This window comes from Castor canadensis, chromosome 7 (genome assembly GCF_047511655.1).
Source record: "Castor canadensis chromosome 7, mCasCan1.hap1v2, whole genome shotgun sequence".
Lineage (NCBI taxonomy): Eukaryota > Metazoa > Chordata > Mammalia > Rodentia > Castoridae > Castor > Castor canadensis.
In genome coordinates, this window is record NC_133392.1 from 159299279 (window position 1) to 159310762 (window position 11484).

General features: G+C 52.5%; 1 long non-coding RNA gene across 2 annotated transcripts; it reads right to left on the minus strand.

The window, feature by feature from the left end:
* Positions 1-1714: 1714 nt before the first annotated feature.
* Positions 1715-11022, minus strand: LOC141425050 (uncharacterized). Of its 2 annotated transcripts, XR_012450145.1 has the most exons (4): positions 10603-11022; positions 3306-3463; positions 2807-2965; positions 1715-2109 (listed from the first exon to the last, which is right to left on the minus strand). It is a non-coding gene; the product is annotated as an uncharacterized lncRNA (long non-coding RNA). The 2 variants fall into 2 exon arrangements; XR_012450144.1 differs by lacking the exon at positions 3306-3463.
* Positions 11023-11484: the final 462 nt, after the last annotated feature.

The window sequence follows — 11484 nt, forward strand, 5'->3', positions numbered from 1 at the left end:
ACTAAGTTAGTCCTGTTAACACCCTGCTCAGTGGCCTGGAAACTGAAACCCAGGTACTTTTAGCAAATTGCTCCCAGTGGCACAGCAGGAAGCCCAAGTCACCTTTCTCCGAATCCTGAACCTTCCCTGTCCATAGGTTTGTGATGGAATGCATGATGCTGGAGGCCTGGAAGAAATGGGTCTCCAGATGAGGAGGGGAAGGAGTGTCCTCTCATGTCCTCAAGAGGTAAGCACAGCATGCTCCACCCCCTACCTCAGTGTGGTGCTCAGGTTTCCTGTAGGACTGGCCTCTCTGGTCCATGGTGCTCAAGTTTTCTTTCCCTGGTGGCTGCCCCACCATGACTGTCTCTGTCTTCACGTTCTTTCTCCTGTTCCGACCTCTCTCTGTCCTGCCTGTTCTGCCAGGGAAGGCTGCACCTGAGAATGCTGGCTGGAGCAAGACCCGTCCTCAAAGCCCTTGCCACCCATCTGTGGGGCGCAGTCAGTTGCTTTCCCGTTCTCCCACCTGTCTCTGTCTGCCTCTGTGAAAGCCTCTTTCTTTGCCTCTGTCTCTCCCTCCCTCACGTGATATTTCTCTGTGTCTGTTGTTCAGTCTGACCCTGTCCCAGTCACCCCCAAGCCACAGCCCCTTCTCTGGTCTGGGGGAAACTGAGACTCCCTGAGGGCAAACGGGGACCAACTCAGTGGTTGAGTCAGGTGGCTTTGATCAGGGACAAATGCCCTGGAGTTGTTGGATGTGTCCCTGTGCCACCACCACAGTGCTGGGCGTGTGAGAGGACAGCAGAGATGTCCCACACAAGAATGTCCAACCTGTGGCCACAAGTGGCTGCCAGTGATTGGCCAGGCTCTCTGTGCCTCAGTCTCCTTGTCAACAGCAGCACCTGGCAGCAACACAGAGGGAGCCCTCACACACCTGTGCCATGATTTCCAGGCAGGTCCTGGTCACCTTAGTGCCCATTTCAGCAGTCGTGTGGCCACCCCAAACTTGACTTTCTCATCAGGGAGACGGGATAAGCACACTATCACCTCAGGGAGCTATGAGATCACCTGCCACGTGACTGTGCCACCAGCTACCACCCCTGCCTCCTGATGGCACTCAGCTCACCTGTGAGTTGCTCCTGGGAATGGAAGTTCCCACATTTCTAAAGCTGTGTGCCTCTTCTTTGGGGTCCTGAGTACAGTTCCACCTTGATCAGTCTCTACATGGTGCTTGGGATCCGGGGCCTTGCCACCGAAAGCTGCAGCTAAGCCCGAGCCTGGGCCTCATCTCTCATGTTTCAACCGCCTTACCCTAGGTCCTGACTGCATGTGGCCAGGTCTCTGCTCAGGGAGGAGGAAATAGCTTTGGCCTCCAGGGAATGCCCAGAGCGAGAGGTACATTGTGACCCATGGGCCATTTGCATTCAGTGAGACCTGGGGGTAGGTGACAGTTGCCCCAGACACATCAGGGGCCCTGCGCCCTATGAGGGCTGCCGTGAGGGGAATTTTATGTTCACCTTGGCTGTGCCATGGCACCCAGACATGCGGTCAAACACATCCGGGTGTTGCAGGGTAGGTACTGCGTCACTGTGTTTAACTTTGAAACCAGTGGGCTTTAGGGATAGCCTAGCGCTGGGGAGTGTTAGGCCCCAGACCCAAACTCTAGTTCCACATGTCGGATCTGGCCACTCACCTCAACATGTCAAATAAAGGCATGAGTAACGGTGAAGGGCAGAGACAGGAGGTTTATTATGTGGCCTGGCAGCCCTGGGAAGAGAGCACTTCAGCCCATCTTCAGCCATCTTTTGAGAACAGACATGAGATTTAGGTTTAAGTAGACAAAGAATTTGGACAAGGAGAGAAAGGTACACACAATGATTAAACAGCCCTGGTCAAAGTGTGGCCTGGTTGGTTTTTATCTCAGTCCTGGTATGGGGAGAGGTTTTTTACAAGCAATAGTTACCACTGTCATCATTTGAGAGGAACAGTTTGGCCAGGATAAGCAAGTCATTGTTGCCTGGTTGCTGGAGTCTGGTCTGTCCTGCAGAGGCTCTGTTCTCCTTGGGGAAGTTTCCTTCTTCCCTCCTTGTGAACATGCTATCAATTAGTCATTCCTGGATTCCAAAGTGGCTGCAAGGTGAATGGTTCAGAGCAAAGACAGTTATGAAATGGAGGCAGGGATGCCAAGCTTTTCTACTTTTATTTCATGGGCCCAAGTAAGAAGTCAGTGCTTTTCAGCTAAAGCAGATTAAGTACCTGTTTTTTTTTTTTTTTTTTTTTTTTGATGATACCAGTGTTTGAACTCAGGCATCACACTTGCTAGGCAGGCACTCCACGACTTGAGCCACTTCAGCCCTTTTTTGTATTGGGTATTTTTGAGATACGGTCTCATAAACTATTTGCCCTGGCTGGCTTTGAACCTCAGTCCTTCTAATTTCTGCCTCCAAAGTAGCTAGGATTACAGGTGTGAATCACTGGTGCCCAGCAATTAAGTATCTGTTACAAAGCCAGTTGTCCTCCATGATGTGGGTGGGCCTTGTCCCATCAGTGGAAGATGTGAGACTAGGACCAAGGTCCCTGGGGAGGGGATTCTGCCTCCAGGTGGTCTGTGGGCTCCAACTCCACCTTCCATGGGTCTCTAGCCTTTGACAGCTCCCCCTCCCCCAAGTTCACATTTGGAGCCCTACAAACTATGTGAGCCAACTCTGTAACACCCTCATTGGTCTGCTTCTCTGGAGAACTCTGGGGAGCACAGCAGGGCATGAGGGGTGGAGCAAAGGCAGCCTGGGGGAGTCAGGGAGCACCTGGACCACCCCCTCCCTATTACCTCCATAGAGAACTTCATTGTGTAGCGGGAATCCTCTAGAATCCTCAGGAATGTGGAGCCACTGAGTATCTGCCTCAGTCTGGGAGCACTGAGTGGGGCATAGCCTTCCAGCAGGTAGCAGGTACTGGGACTGCCACGCAGGAGGTGAAGAGCGGGTTCCTGAAGGGATGGGGTAGGAGAGGTAAGCTGTCTGCCTGGCTGCCCAACATATGAACTGCTGCCATATATCCCTTTCCCCTTCCAGAAGCCTGGAGTGCTGCAGCCATCTGAGGCCATGAGTTTGAGGGCCACAGCAGTGAATGGCAGAGCACAGTAGCACATTTTGATGCCCTGGGACCACCCTGGGCTACATGTGTCCCCCCAACTTCTCCAAAATTCTGGAGTTGGGCAGGAACTGAGGTGCCAGGGTCCTGAGTCTTCTCCAAGGTCACAGAGTGAGGGGGCAGGGGAGGGAGGGAGAGGAGGCAGCTGGACCCTAGTCCAGTGGACCTGCTGGCACCTTGGGGAGCAAAGGGAGAGGCTTCTGCTTCTGCAGCCTTCCCCAGAGCCATGGACCGTCCACCGTGGCTGTGTCCTGCTCTGGACAGCTCTTAACTGGTGGTTTAGTGTTGGACGAGTTCCGATCCATCACCTGCAATAACCTGTTGTGACAGGAAGCTAGGAAAACAGAGACCAAAATCAATAAGCGTTTGGAAACAGGCACTGCTGGAAACAATTTATTTCTAGAAGCAGTATGGCCTGAAAAAGACCTGGAATTAGGGCCCCTAGGGAGGCCTGGGCCAGACGGAGGACAGGGGGTGGGCGGTCCCAACCCTATCCTGACCCTCTACCTGTTCTCCACCCCACTGGGCCTGGTCTCTGCCAAGGTGGATGATCTTTGGCCTGGGGCAGGGGTCACTGTGTAGGAACTACAGCAAGGACTGCCAAGGCTGGGCTCCTAGGGGAAATAGATAGTGGACTTTTAGAATGGTGACAGGGTGTCAGGATGGGACAGCCCCTCAGCTCCGGACAATCTCTGTGGGCATGCAGCCCTGAGGGTCAGCAAGTGGGTACCTACAGCCCCTCCAGGAGGCTGGGTCAGTGGGCCTGCCAGTTGGTTTGTTCATTCATTCAGCAGTGGTGTCTCTAGCATCTCTGATGTGCTGAGTAGTACCCATCTGTTCCTGCCACCCTCCTTATTCTGCATCCCTAGAGCGCAGCCCTACTCATGAAGGGGAGTCTCGTGTACTCTGGGAGTCAGGTGTGTGTGTGTGGGGAGCATCAGGGTCACTGTGGGTATAAGACAGGGAAGGCTTGAGTCTCTCCTGCCTCAGTACTCTTGCTCCCGACAGCTGGCGTGAGGACTTAGGAAGCCTGTATTGCCATACACCTAAGCTCACCTTTGTCAGCTTACCTTGGCTCCCTCTGCCAGCCGCCCCTTTATTTCCCCGTGCTCAAAGCTTGGTGGGTAACAGAGGAGTGAATTAGGCAGTTTCATGCTGCAACACAAACATCCTCAAAACGCCAAGTCTTACACAGTTCCTTTTTGCTCACAGTGTTGAGGGTGACTTTGGCCCTGCCTCAGGCAGCAGCCAGGGCTCAGTTTGTCTCAGTCTGGGACCAGTCTCTCAGGGCGTCCTCTCAAGATGGCAGAAGGCACATGCTCATTCTCCATTGATCAGGCCCAAAGTGGCTGGGGTGGGCTGTGCATGCCTGCTGGCCAGCTCTGCAAAACCACATGATACAGGGACACTGGGAGAGTTGGCCACCAGCAGGGGGTGTGGTCTGAAGGACTGATACACCATGAAAAGTCTTGTCTGTACTTGGGGGGTGTGATTAGGAGTGGGATTCTTTTTTTGGAGGGCAGTGTTGGAGTTTGAACTCAAGGCCTCGTGCTTGCTAGGCAGGCGCTCTACTACTTGAGCCACTCCACCAGCCCTTTTCTGTGTTGGGGTTTTCTGAGATAGGGTCTTGCAAACTGTTTGCCCAGGCTGGATTCAAACCCTGATCATCCTGATCTCTGCCTCCTGAGTAGCTGGGATTACAGGCATGAGCCACCAGTGCACAGCTGGAGTGGGATTCTAGAATGCTTTAGAAAGGTCCTCAGACCCTGGGGTCAGGTGGTTACCTTACTCTTTGAAGACTCATCTGGGTGGGCTGCTGAGGGAGCAGGACTATTAGAAGTCTGGTTTGGACAATGGTGCCAGTCACACTGGTTATGACCAGGGAAGCTTCTAAGGTCCCCATGAGATTCTCTGTGCTTGGGCAGGATCCCTGCTCCAAGCTGCTCTTGGCTAGTGGGTAAACAGACCTGAATCCTTGGCCCAGAGCCAGGACACCCAGGATGAACACAGAGCCTAGGGACCCTGAGCAGAGGCTGCGGGCTTACCTCTGGAAGGAGAAGCCCAGTTGGTCCTCCATGGGTGAGAAGGGCTTGGAATCACAGGTGCCAGGCAGGGCAAGCAAGTTCATTCTACCCAGCTGTGTGGAGCCATGGGGCTTTAGGGGCCCCCACATAGCCAAGTCCTGTGAAACAGGCCATGTGCTGGGCCAGGGGAGCCTGTTCCAGTCACCTACCCTGACACCCTTGGGAAATTTAGCTTAATAGGCAATTAAGGCCGTGGCTGCATAGCATGGTCATGTGTTGGCTCTAGAGAGAGAGCTTTTTTCCTAATTGCATATGGCAGCTAATGAGTGACGGGGCACAGGCTGCCAGCCATGAATCCAGGCAGGAGGAGGCCATATGGCTCCCCATGAAGCCTGTCTTCTCTTCAGTGGCCCCATTACTAGTGAGGCCCCATGGGCAGAAACACTTAGATCTCTGAGGATGGGGCTCTAGACTTTGGGGACCATTTCCCATCTCAACAGAACAGACCAGTTGCCAGCCCTGAATTTCTCTAGGACAGGGACTGGTCCCCAGAGCCGCCTGGGTTGGTATTGAGTAGATTGACAAATGTGTGTGTTGGGAAGAGCCAGTCCCTCTTTTACCTCTCCCTTGCAAAGCCCTCCCTAAGTTGTCACCAGCGATGTGATCTGTGATGTCACTGTGGCGCCTCTCAGTCTGAAGGTGCTGGGAGGCCTGGAGCTGCCTTACCTCTGAGGCCTCATAGTCCCTGCCCCTCAGTGGTGGGCAGTCAATTCTGGTTTGGTTGAATTCACCAGTGCCAGTAGCGAGGAAGACCCTGTCCAGACAGGAAGTTCTCTTTCTGGGCATCTCTGCCCAGGCACCTACAACCCTACTTTCCAGTGTGGGATGTGGCATGACTGTTGGTCTGATTCTAGTGCTTACACTTTGTGAAGCCATTCTTTCTGGAGCTCTGCAAAGGCAGCTCCACTATGACGCAGAGCAGCTTGGATCCACCAGCAGATGGAAGAATGGACACAATGCAGTGTGAGTCAGCCATGGAAGGAATGAAGCACTGACTCAGACTACAATGTGGATGAACCTTCGAGTGCAACATGGCTGAAGCAGGCAAATCCATAGACATAGACAGCAGGTTAGGGGAGCCTACTGTATATGTCAAGAGACTAGTGTATGAGTCCAGAGAATCAGAACCAGAGGACCTCTCTCTCTTTAATCATGTGAACTGGGTGTGGCCACTCTGAGGGATACCATGAGGTATGTGGCTGATGTGTATGTGCTTGGGCACGCATGGCATGTGTATGCCTGTATGAGCAAGTGTGTGTGCACCTGCTTTATTTTAGACATTTACATCACAGAATGCTGGGAGCAGCTGGTCTGTACTGCAACAATCATTAGGGCTTTGCATTAGGAGGAGGTGGGGCTTTCAAGGAAGAGGGAGCAGCTGAGATGCAGGTTCCAGCTGGCTCTGTCCTAGATTTGCTGTGTGACCTCTTGTGATAGAGTTCAGGTCCAGCTGGTGTAGAATGGCTGGGTGCTTATTCAGTCCTTGGCCTCAGGGGGTCCTGAAGTTTTCAGTAGCCCCTGGACTCTGGAGCTTTCTGAGCTGTTTCTGGAGGTTTGGGGTCAGGCCATCTCTGGGTCTCAATTACTGGGCAGCTTTTTGTTGAGATGCCTTTTAACATCCTTGGGGTCTGAACTGTCACATACTGTCCTGTCTGGGCTCCCTGACTGTGGTCCCTGGAGTAAATTTAGGGAAATAGACTCTGGGCAGTGGCCCTGGGGTCCTGGAGCCTTCCCATCTCCCTGGTGCCAAAACCATATCTATGGAGATGCCTCACTTACCAAATTCGGGGAGTGGCCAGCTTGCCTGGGAAGATGGAACCTGTTCTATATTCAGCTCAGGCCAGCTGATGAAGTTGTTCCCAATAATGACATCAGGCTCGTGTTGCTCCCAGATTTCTGCTTGCCTGTCTTTTTATCCTCCTACCATTTCCTCCATATCGAGAGGAAAATTAGATTCCAGTAAAGACCAAATTAATTTACAGATAGGATATCCGCCCCACTCCTCTCCAGGATGAGTGGGAGGCTCAGGCAGTGCACAGTGAAGTGCCTGGGTGGGTGAGCTGTGCCCCAGCATCCCTGCCACTGTGCAGCCCTGAGCATCAGCTGTCATTCAGACCCCTGGATAAATGTCCCACTGCCAGTGCCCAGTTTGGCCTCCAAGCGTCCATCTCTGCCCTTGAAGGGCTGGAGTGTGGACAGGGACACAATAGCTCATTAGAGCTCCACTTTAATAAAACCTCACTTGACTTTGACTCTGTTTGCCTCTGAAGAGAATTTCTGATTTTATTTCTGTTGTTCTAGGATGAACTTGGCTCATGGAAATTATGAGCAGAAATTGTCTGCAGCTTCCTTGTGTTATGCTCTGGGTTGGCGTTGTCCTGGTTGGCTCAGCTAAGTGCTTTGTACCCATGGCTTACTAGCAAGGCAGAGGCCATGGCCAGTGCCCCAAGGGCTCCTTTCTTTCTTTCTTTCTTTTTTTTTTTTTTGCAGTGCTGGAAATTGAACCCAGAGCCTTGAGCACTGAGTTACATCATTCCCCAGCCCCTCCCATGGCTTCCTGATGCACTGTTCTCCAGTGAGAAATTTTAGCCTTTGAACTTATCACTTTTGGATCTCATGAGTCAGTAAGATTTCTTTCTTTTTTTTTTTTTAAATCTGAGAGTCAATGGATGGAAAATTCCTGACTCTTATTAGCAGAACTCTTTCTAGACGTGAGCTGCCCCCACCCCCTTCATTTCACAATGGAAGGAACATTTGCTTTTTCCATGTGGAAAGATGCAGTCCAAGGGAATCTTTAACTGGATCACATCTGTTGAACAGGAAGCCACTTTCATGGCTCCTTCTCTGTTTCTTGGGGGGCTGTGGGCCTTGCTTGTGACAGACCAGGTACTCCATCCAGGTAGGGGGACCCCTGCCCTAAGCCTCAGCCTCCTGCTTTGGGCAGGAATTTCCTGAAAGGCTCTAGAAGGAAGCAGTGGGATAGAAGCTGAGCTGAGGTGGGCCAAGGGGTCCAGGCAGATTCCTGTCCCTCACTCTGTCTTGGTCCTGCTGTTGGCACTGCACCAGCAAAGCCCAGGGTAGTGCTGATGGCTGTGGGCAGGACGTGGAGGGAGGAGGGCTGTGCGGTGTGGCTCCTAGAGGACTCTGCTGGGGTGGGGTGAGGAAGAGCTGCCCACCTCCAGTTCAGGAAGCAACTTGATTTTCCGTGTGGTTTGAGCTTGTTTTCTGTGGGAAGATGTGGGGCCTGACTTGGCTCTATGGGCCACAGACACGTGCAGTTCTGGGCCACAGACACGTGCAGTTCTGGGGAAAACAAGACAAGCTAAGCACTGGTTTGAAGAGGAACCTGGCTGAGTGCTGGCACATCTGCAGATCTTCATAGGTGCAATGGGCTTTATCAATGGCACATGGTCTCCAGACTCCCTCTGGCTGGGAGAGGAGCCAGAGGAGGAGGGAGGGGAGGGAGCAGACAGTTCCCTCAGGAAGGAGGCTTCACTGGACACTGCAGACACTTGGAGTGCCAGTGCCAGTCAACAGAGCCCTGGAGCTCTTGTACAAATCAAAAGAGGAGCTTTGGAGTGGACAGGCTGGAAGATGCCCTATCTGGTCCAAAGGTAGGCCAGGGCTTTCTTAACACATTTTGGGGAGGAGTTGAAGGTCCGGAAGCAAAGGGCATGCTGGGGCTCCTAGGGAGGCAGGAGCTGATGGGAGCAAGTGTTTGTGGTTCAAATTGGCAGCCTTCAAAGCCGTGAACCTGGCTCTTGGATCTCTCTAAGAGATCCAAGGGCTCTCAGGCTGGAAATGACCATCATGCAGATGTAATGACTTTTCTGTCTGGAGGCAACTGAGGCTGCTCTCCTGTCACTCACTGGGTATGGACCTGGGTATCATTTGGGAGGTACCACTCCTTTTTGTCCCAGCTGTTTGTTTGTGACTGAGGTCCTGGGCAGTGTGTCATCTTGACCTCACCCCACTACTCCTCACAGCCCAGGGAGTAGATAAGTGTGCAGATGGCCTAGGCTAGGGTGCCACCTCTTCCAGGCTGCCTTGTGGGTAAGGGAGCCACCCAAAGCTGGAGGTAGTGGAAGTCACAGGGCTCTAGTTTTTACTAGCTTGGTGAGTGTGTGTGGATGGAGGGTGTGAGGGCCACTGGACAATGAAGGCCAGAGAGGATGTGTTTGAGCTGCACTGAACCAGACACACTGCATGACACCCATCTCCTCCCCATCTTCATTATGCTCAGTGTCCCATCTGCTATGGACAGTGGCCAGGGATGTGGAAATAAGGCTCCTGAACTTCAGTTCTTCCCCTCAGTGTAGCCCCTGAGTGACACTTGTGGAGGGCACCCGGAACTGAATTTCCAGCCCCATCATTCCAGATCCGCAGTGACAGGAGTGTGTGACCAGGATGCTATTACCTAGAATTCAGGAAATTGAGCCAGTTCCCTACAGGTGGCAAGAGATGTCATGAGGCATCGTGTGGAATGACAGCCGCCCTGTATTGGGTCCAGCTACCCACTGTGGCTTCCAGTACATAGGAAAGTATGTACTGGAAGTTGGGACAAATGTCTATTGACACCAAGGAAAAGGCAAGTGGCCATCTTGGTTTCAGCTGGTCTTCAAAGGTCCCAGGGCTCTGCCTGTGCCTCTGATAGAATGATTCGTCTGGGACAAGTCCCAGATCAGCAGGCGTCCCATGGAGAGCAGCCGGCCAGGGTAAGTGCACACCTGCCCTGGGGGTCATCATGGAAATCAGAGGAATGAGAAATGTTAGCATCAAGAAGTAAGGGCCACCTACTTGGAGTATACTGGCAACTCACTAACTGTCTAACACCAGCCAGGTGTCCAGCAATTCAATTCAGTTATGACCCTATCCCCCTGCAGGTAGTGTCAGATCCTGTGAGCTATGGGCTCAGTGCCATAAGACTGCTCCCACTTCAGTTGCCAGTGGCAAGTCCAGGGCCACCCCTGCTTCTAACCAGCCAGAAAGAAGCAGGGCATCACTGCCACCATTGTCCTCACTTAGGGTTCCGGCTTGCTTCGTGGTTAAGGAATCAGACTCTCTTCCATTTCATTTCTGGCTCTGTGATTCGCAGATGTGGTGGCTTGGGGCAGAACTTGCCTTCCCTCACTTTACCCCCTGTGAAAGGGAGCCAGTGAGTGACAGGCATCAGAGGAGAGAGTACTTGCCAAGTACCTAGTTCAGGGCTGGGCACACAAAGATGGCTATTATTATTGTGGTACTGTGGTTTGACCTTAGGGCCTCACGCTTGCTAGACAGGTGCTCTACCACTTGAGCCACACCCCCAGCCCTGGTTAATTCTTACTGTTGAAATAATCTTTAGTACCCCTGCAAGGACCTGGTGGCTCATGGAGGTTGAGGTACTCACCCTAGACATGGAGTCATCATGTGTTTTGGGTCTGGATCAGCACTGTCATCCTCCAAAGTCATGCTTGTTCTTCTCTCAGGGCCCCCTGCTCTAGGTGCTCTGGGTAGAGACTGCTGCATTTCTGTCTGTGAGCAGCAGAGGGGTTGGGAGAGAGGGCCACCGGATTTCTCTGGGATGAACTAGCTCCATAGAAAGGGTATTGGTGGCTTCTTCTGGGGAGAGCTGGAAAAACAAAAAGGGGCAGTGCAGGAGGGAATGCACCTCCTATTTCTGGCCTGCTCTCTCCTTCTTGGCTGGCTTTTATTTCCAAGGGAAGGGAAGGAGTCGTCAGGAGTGACAGAGCCTGGTTCTCAAGATTTAAAGAAGAATGCAGAGATACTCCATTCTTCTGGGAGGTCAGGAGCCCTGAGAATGATGACAGCTATGGTATCCAGCCTCTGAATTGACCTCCCAATAGCCACACCCTTGTGTGGTGCCCTCTCACAGTGAATAGGGCTGACTTGTGTTGACAGTAGGACATTGCAGAGCTATGGAATGTGATGTCTGAGGTTAGGTCATGAGATTCATGGTGGCCTCTGCCTTGCTGTCTCTTGCATCACTTGCTTTAAGTTAAACCAGATGTCATACTGTAGGAACACTCAAACAGTCCTGTGGAGAGGTCCATGTGATGTGAAAGTAGGTCTTTTTCTAGGAGCCAGTGAGAAATTGTGGCTTCCTGCTAACAGCCATGTGAGTGCGCCATCTTGGAACAGGGTTCTCAAGCAGCAGGCCGTCCTGACAGCCAAGGCAGCCCCAACTGACAGCTTGGTAGCAGCCCACGAGAGACTCTGAGCCAGAAGCATCCAGTGAAGCTGCTCCCAGATTATTGGCCCACAGAAAGTG